Here is a 7,156-nt window from a genome sequence, read left to right on the forward strand (position 1 = left end):
TGCTTCAATAATCTATTCCATCATATAATGTCATATTTTCACATGATCAGCTGTTCCTTTTATTTGTTATTACTCCCATTGTGTTAGACTATTATGTTGCCTCACAAGATGACTACTTGCTCTATTATACAGTTATATGTATGTACATGCTTGGAATATGTTTCCGTCCTTAGGTTGAATTGTACACATTCTTCCTTGGTTCCACATTCATGTATACCTTGTCTTTGATATTATTATGTGAGTATGTTGATATCAAATACAGTTCAAATCTCTTGGCTGAAAGTTATATGTCTTCACTTTATATGTGTTTCAATTTGAGATGTCAAAAATGTGTACAGAGTCATAGAAGAAGTATTATGTTGGTGTCACATTTGCTTCCCACGTCATTATCATTATCGTTAGTCCATATTCGTATGTCTTCTACTACTGTTTCATAGTTCCGAATCTCAAAAATGATTATTACCACAAATACATCAATCCCAAATGAGGTATTATCAATAAAAAAACAATCTCAAAAGAGTTATTACTATCCAATGTACATATTCTCAAAAGAGTTATGAATATCAAATCAACAATCTCAATGATTAAAAAAAAACAAAGTGAAGAAATTTGTGTTATTATGGTTGGCAGCCAAGGGGCAAAGCGTAGAATTGGTCGATCGCGATAGGTATAAAAGTGTGGCAGATCATGGGTGAATGCCTAGAATGGGCCGATCACAATTGGTTTGTAAGGGTGGAAGCTCAGGGGCAAAAGCCTAGCATGGGCCGATCCCAATTTATGGAATCTATCATATGGCTTACAAAAGTTATAACTCACATAAAAGTAAACAAAAGCATGTAACATACACAATTCAACAAGTATAAGCAAAGGACGTCTCTAATCCTTATCTATTGGTATTTCGTTTCACATGAGATGCCATGTCACATATAATTTATTATGCCTTACATATTCAGTACATCCTTTCGTACTGACGTCCCTTATTAGAGCACTGCATTTCATGGTGCACGTACAAGTATTTAAATGAAGATCTCCCCAATAGAAGCACTTGATACTCCGTTGTTGTTGGTGAACTACATGTTTATTCGGGGCTTTGTAGAGTCTTTACTATGCATATTTTCAAAGCATCAATTCCATAGAGGCTTTGTAGACATTGTAAATCTATCATATGAATTGATAGTTTCACTTTTCACATGTATTTGTTCAGCTAGTCAACATGTGTTGTGTATGATGATTTTCATGAGTCATCTGCATAATAGTTTACTTTCTGATCATCAGTTAGTTGTAAAACATGTATTCATAGGATACTCGTCCGTCTCACCTAGGGTTGGGGTGTCACATATTGGCAGTATCTAATGTTCGGGAATGTTTGGAGGTCAAACATCAAACAACCTTCATGATGTTCGAAACGTTTTTCTTGAAACGCGCTTGTGTTCATTAGGTTTTTGGTAAAGTTTTAGGTGTTTGTTCTGGTTAAATTGATGTGAGAGGTCCTTTACATGTGTACTTGTGCATTTCGATTGGAAAAGTCTGTTAAAACTTCCCCAAAGACCAACTAAATGTCCTTGAGGAGGACCCAACTTCTAGATTAAAGTTGTCAAAACCTGGCCAACCAACGAGGGGCGATCGATGTCGAGTAGGTCAGTCGACGCCCCGTCATTTTAGGCGTAGGTTGACACTTAGTGTAGAGATATTAAGCACCCATTTTGATAGCCTCTTAACCAAACCACAAAACAGCAGGATGGTCTATTCGTGGGTCGATGAGGCATCCAGCTATAGTTTGTAGTGAAGACTGAATAGGGCGGGCAGGATAACCTCCTGAACTCGGACCTCTAGAGTAAGAACCATTAAACTCACCACCTTTACGAAACCTCTTAGATGTCGATGCCATGGTGAAGTCGTCTGGCTTTACTCCCTGAACTTCTATCACGAAATCTACCACCTTCTGAAAGGATTTTGCAGCAGCAGCTACCTATAAGGCTGAAATCCGTAAATCTAACCTCAACCCTTTCACGAAATGGCGAATCCGCTTTTGTGGACTGAAGCAAAGCTGGGTGGCATACCTTGATAGTGCACGAAACTTAGCCTCATACGCAGTAACCGACATCCTGCCTTGCTCTAGTCTCAGGAACTCATCTCTCCTCCTATCCCTCAAAGTCCGGGGTATATACTTCTCCATAAACAAGCTAGAGAATGATGCACAAGTCATAGGTGGTGCTTGTGCTTGTTGAAACTCAACATACGATCGCCACCACATTTTTCCGTTCCCCTGAAATTTATAGGTCAAAAACTCGACGCCAAATCGTTCTACTATGGCCATCTTGTGTAGTAGCTCATGACAATCAACCAGAAAATCATAGGCATCCTCAGATTCAGTACCCTTGAAGACTGGAGGTTTCAATTTCAAGAACTTACTGAAAAGTTCATGCTGATCACTTGTCATTATAGGCCATGTAGTCCACCGAGGAAACGTGCCTATTACCAATGAGGCATCCATGCGAGGAGCCACAACAGCTGCATGTTTTACTCCCGGAACCTAAGGCACTAGTGCAGAAAACACTAGAGGTGTCTCGCCCTGATCGGATAACCCACTGAGATAAGCAAGAATCTGATTAATCATCTCTGGGGTAGGTTGGGGTGGTAATCCCTCATTCTGCACTTGCTCATTCTCCCCTTCCTCCCCCTCTCTTACTACTTCTTAGTCGGTGGAGGAGTCACCGCCCTAGTACTAGATGGGCCAGGTGTTTATCCTTTTTTTCTAGAGGACGTCCTCCCGCGACCTCTACCACGACCTCTTGCCACTGCCCCTCTTTGGGCTACAGCCTCAGTGGCAGGTTTAGATGCATCTTGTCTTGCCGGTGTTGGTGTTGGCGCAGTCGTTGCTCTAGTTCTAACCATTTGCGAAGTAGAGTGAAGATGGTTAGATACCAATTTGTATCACCCAGATACCAATTGGATCCAAGTAATAGCACGAAAGAAGGAAAGAATGGAATTTTCCTAAAGTCTTATAGCCTCTCAAAGAAAAGTAAAGGTGTCCCTCTACCATTCCTCAAGACTCTACTAGACTCGTTCTTGTGTGATGAGACCAACGAACCTAATGCTTTGATACCATGTTTTTCATGACCCAAAACGAGCCGTGAGTGGAACCCACACTTATCCTACTATGTGAGCGAACCAACCCATCTAAACCCCAACATTTCAAACATAATAAACAGAAAATAATGAGGAAGACTTAAAACTCATTAATGAAATCAATTAATAACTTCTAAAATTCAATACTTATCATTCCCCAAAATATGGAAGTCATCATCTCAAGAACAATCTATCCTCAAATTACTAAATCTACGAATGTTTAGGAAGCTAAAACAAAAACAAGAGATAGTCCATGTCCAAACTTCAACGACATCAAGACGTGAATGAGAGAGAATCCAGTCCGAGCTAGGAACAATAACTTACCCTGAAATCTGACGTGGTGAAGACTGGCTAGAGTTGTGCTTGAGTTGAAGACGACGGTACGTTTGCTGCACTCCACAAATAAACAAGAGAAAACATACAAGTAGGGGTCAGTAAAAGCATAAGTACTGAGTAGATATCATCGGCCAACTCAAAATAAAACACAATTTATATCAGATAATAACAAAAATCAACCATAACACTTAACAGGTGACAACAACAAGTACCATAACCATTGGCAACAACACCAAGTACACTTATGAGAATTCAAGCCTCCACACCATACTCATTTGGGAAAAAGGTTCTATAAGTTAGAGTATATTAAGATAATTCAAGATTCATTCTCTTTATTCCTCTTGTGTCGGAACGTGACACTCCGATCCCCTAATACTACATGTCAGTTCGTGACACCCGATCCCCTAATACTATGTGTCAGTTCGTGACACCCGATCCCCTAATACTATGTGTCGGTTCGTGACACCTAATCCCCTAATACTATGTGTCGGCTCGTGACACTCGATCTCCTAATACTATGTGTTGGTTCGTGACACCCGATCCCCTAATACTATGTGTCGGTTCGTGACAATCGATCCACTAATACTATGTGTCAGTTCGAGACACCCGATACCCTAATATTATGTGTCAGTTTGTGACACCCGATTCCCTAATACTATGTGTTGGTATGTGACACCCGATCCACTAACCTCATTCTTTTAGTTCATCAAGCCTTCTTTTATACCAAGGCATCATCATTAACAAAGAGTTTTTATGGTTTAAGATTCAACTGCCTCATCATGCTAATTCATTACAATACATAATCATATCATGCAAGCATAAAATTAAGCATATATAAGACTTTACAATATTACCCAATACATATCATTCGCTATTAAGAGTTTACTAGGAATAGCATAAAAACCATAGCCTACCTCCATCGATGAATCGTGATCAAGCAATCTACTTTGTCAATGCCTTGCTTTCCTCTTCCTTCTTCTCTTTCTCTCTCTCATTTCGTTCTCCCCTCTTCTCTCTGTCCTTTCTATTTTTTCCTTATTCAAACTCTTTTTCATTTACCCTAATTACCATATAATTAAGTATAAAAGATGGTAAAGGTAACCCACTAATTACTTAAAGGTTATCTCCATTAACCCCCAAGTAATTGAATTATTAACATTAACCCACTAATCTTATAATTATAAGAAGGAATAGTCAAAAATGCCCCTTAAAACTTTTAAATGAAATCCGACCCAGTCAGGGTTACGCAGTCTGTGACAGGCCGTCGTGCCTGCGACGGTCCGTCCTGCTGAGTCGTCACAGAGTTCAAAGACTCAATTTCTCTAAAGGGTCTGTGACGGTCCGTCGTGCCCACGATGGTCCGTCCTGCCATTTCGTCGCAAAGTTAAGAGAGTTGTTCTCAGTACCCAAATTTTTTTGATTCTATGTGTTTTTGAACGACACACCCTCGACGATCCATCGTGCCCATGACGGTCCGTCGTGGGATCCGTCGACCCAGACAATTATTACCAGAAATAAACTCTTCTGCTCAAAATGACTAACAGGTAATTACAATAGATACCAATTTACCACTCGCTCGTCCTCGAACGATCACAAGAAGAAAAACAAGGGCGAAAAGGAGTACCTGAATCTGTAAACAGGTGTGGGTATTTTTCTTGCATATCAGCCTCCTTCTCCCAAGTGGACACTTCAACTAGTCGATTCTTCCATTGAACTTTGACAGATGCAATCTCCTGTTACCTCAACTTGCGGACTTCCCTATCTAAGATAGCAACAAGTTCCTCCTCGTAAGACAAATTCTCATGAAGAAGAACTAAATCCCTACGAATGATGTAGTTTCCATCCCCATGCTATCTTTTCAACATAGACACATGAAATTTGTGGTGCACTCCTGTCAGTCCTGGGGGTAAGTCTAATTCATAAGCTACCTCTCCAACACGCTTCAGAACTTCAAATAAACCAATGTACCTCGGATTAAGCATACCTCGCTTACCGCACCGCATCACCCCTTTCATGTGTGAAACCTTCAGCAAAACTTGTTCACCCCCCATAAACTCCAAGTCTCTAACCTTTCAATCTGCATACTCTTTCTGCCTACTTTGAGCTATTAAAAGCTTTTCTTGGATGCATTTCACTTTATCTAACGATTCCCTCAGAAGGTCAGTACCCCAAGGTCTAACCTCAAATGCATCAAACCACCCAATCGGAGACCTACATCTTCTCCCAGACAATTATTACCAGAAATAAACTCTTCTGCTCAAAATGACTAACAGGTCGTTATTGTTTAGCATTTGAGGTTTAAAATCTACAGTTTAATATTTAATATTTGGGTTTTGGTATTGTAGCATTAGTCTTTATGGTTTATGCTTTTGGATTAGGTTTAGGGTTTTATTTTTTTTTAGTTTTTTTGTATTAGAGATTGGGATTTGAGGTTTAATATCAATTATTAATGTTTAATGTTTAGATTTTGGTATTTTGTGCTTTGGGTTTAAGGTTGATGGTAGGATTACCTTTAGGGTTATGGTTAATCTTAGGCGTTATGGTTAATCTTAGGTTAAGGATTGGGTTTAAGATGTATTTTGGGACTTAGGGTTTTGAGTTAAGGATTTAAGTTTGAATATTTATGATTTATTTTTTAATGCTAGGGGTTTTCTATTTTGGGTTTTTGGTTTAGGGTTAGGGTTACGGTTTAGGGTTTTTTTAGGTTCTAGGATTTGGGGCTTAGGATTTTTTGTTTAAAATATATGGCTTAGTGTTTCATGTTTGGGTTTTGGTAGTTCGGGCTTGGGGTTTCATGCAAATGATTAAGGGTTAGGGTTAGAGATAGGGTTAGGGTTAAATTTCGATAGGGTTAAGGTTTGTGTTTTGCTTTTTTTATGTTTTAAGGTTTGTTGTTTAGTTTTAGAGTTGTAAAATTTATGGTTAGGGTTAAGGTTTATTTTGTTGGACGTTTTTTTGAACTTACGGTTTAGGGTTTAAGGTTTTGGGTTAGGGTTAGGGTTTTTATGAGGGTTAGCGTGTAGGTTTTTTTAGGTTTTATCGTTCAGGATTTAGGATTTGAGGCTAAAAATCTATGGTTTAGCATTTCATGTTTGGGTTTTTATATTTTGGGCATAGTGCATAGGATTTATGGTTTAGGGTAATGGTTTTGATTAGGGTTAAGACTTTGTTTTTTTGGTAGGTTTTTGGGTTTAGGGTTAGAGTTAAGGATTAATTTGGGGCTAGGGTTTGTGTGAACGATAGGGTAAGGGTTAGGATTTAGGATTTTTTTAGGTTTAAGGTTTTAAGTTTTAGGATTTTTTGTTTAAAATCTATGGTTTAGTGTTTAGTGTTTGGTTTTTGCTATTTTGGCCTTGGGGTTTAGATTTAATGTTTTAGGGTTAGTGTTAGGGTTCGTCTTAGGGTTAGGGTTTTGTTTTTTCGATTTTAGTATTTGTGCTTTAGGATTTGAGGTTAAAAATATATTGTTTAGGTTTTAAATTTAGGGTTTTTTCATATTTGGGTCTTCACATTTTATTTGGACTTAGGGTTTAGGGTATAGGGTATATGGTTTAGGACTATCGATAGGGTTAGGATTTGTGTTAGAGTGTATGTCTTTTTTTAGTTTTTTTTTTATTTAGGGTATAACATTTGAGGTTTAAAATCTATGGTTGAGTATTTAATGTTTGGGTTTTTGTATTTTTGCCTTAGG

The sequence above is a fragment of the Solanum lycopersicum genome, chromosome 9 (genome assembly GCF_036512215.1).
Source record: "Solanum lycopersicum chromosome 9, SLM_r2.1".
Lineage (NCBI taxonomy): Eukaryota > Viridiplantae > Streptophyta > Magnoliopsida > Solanales > Solanaceae > Solanum > Solanum lycopersicum.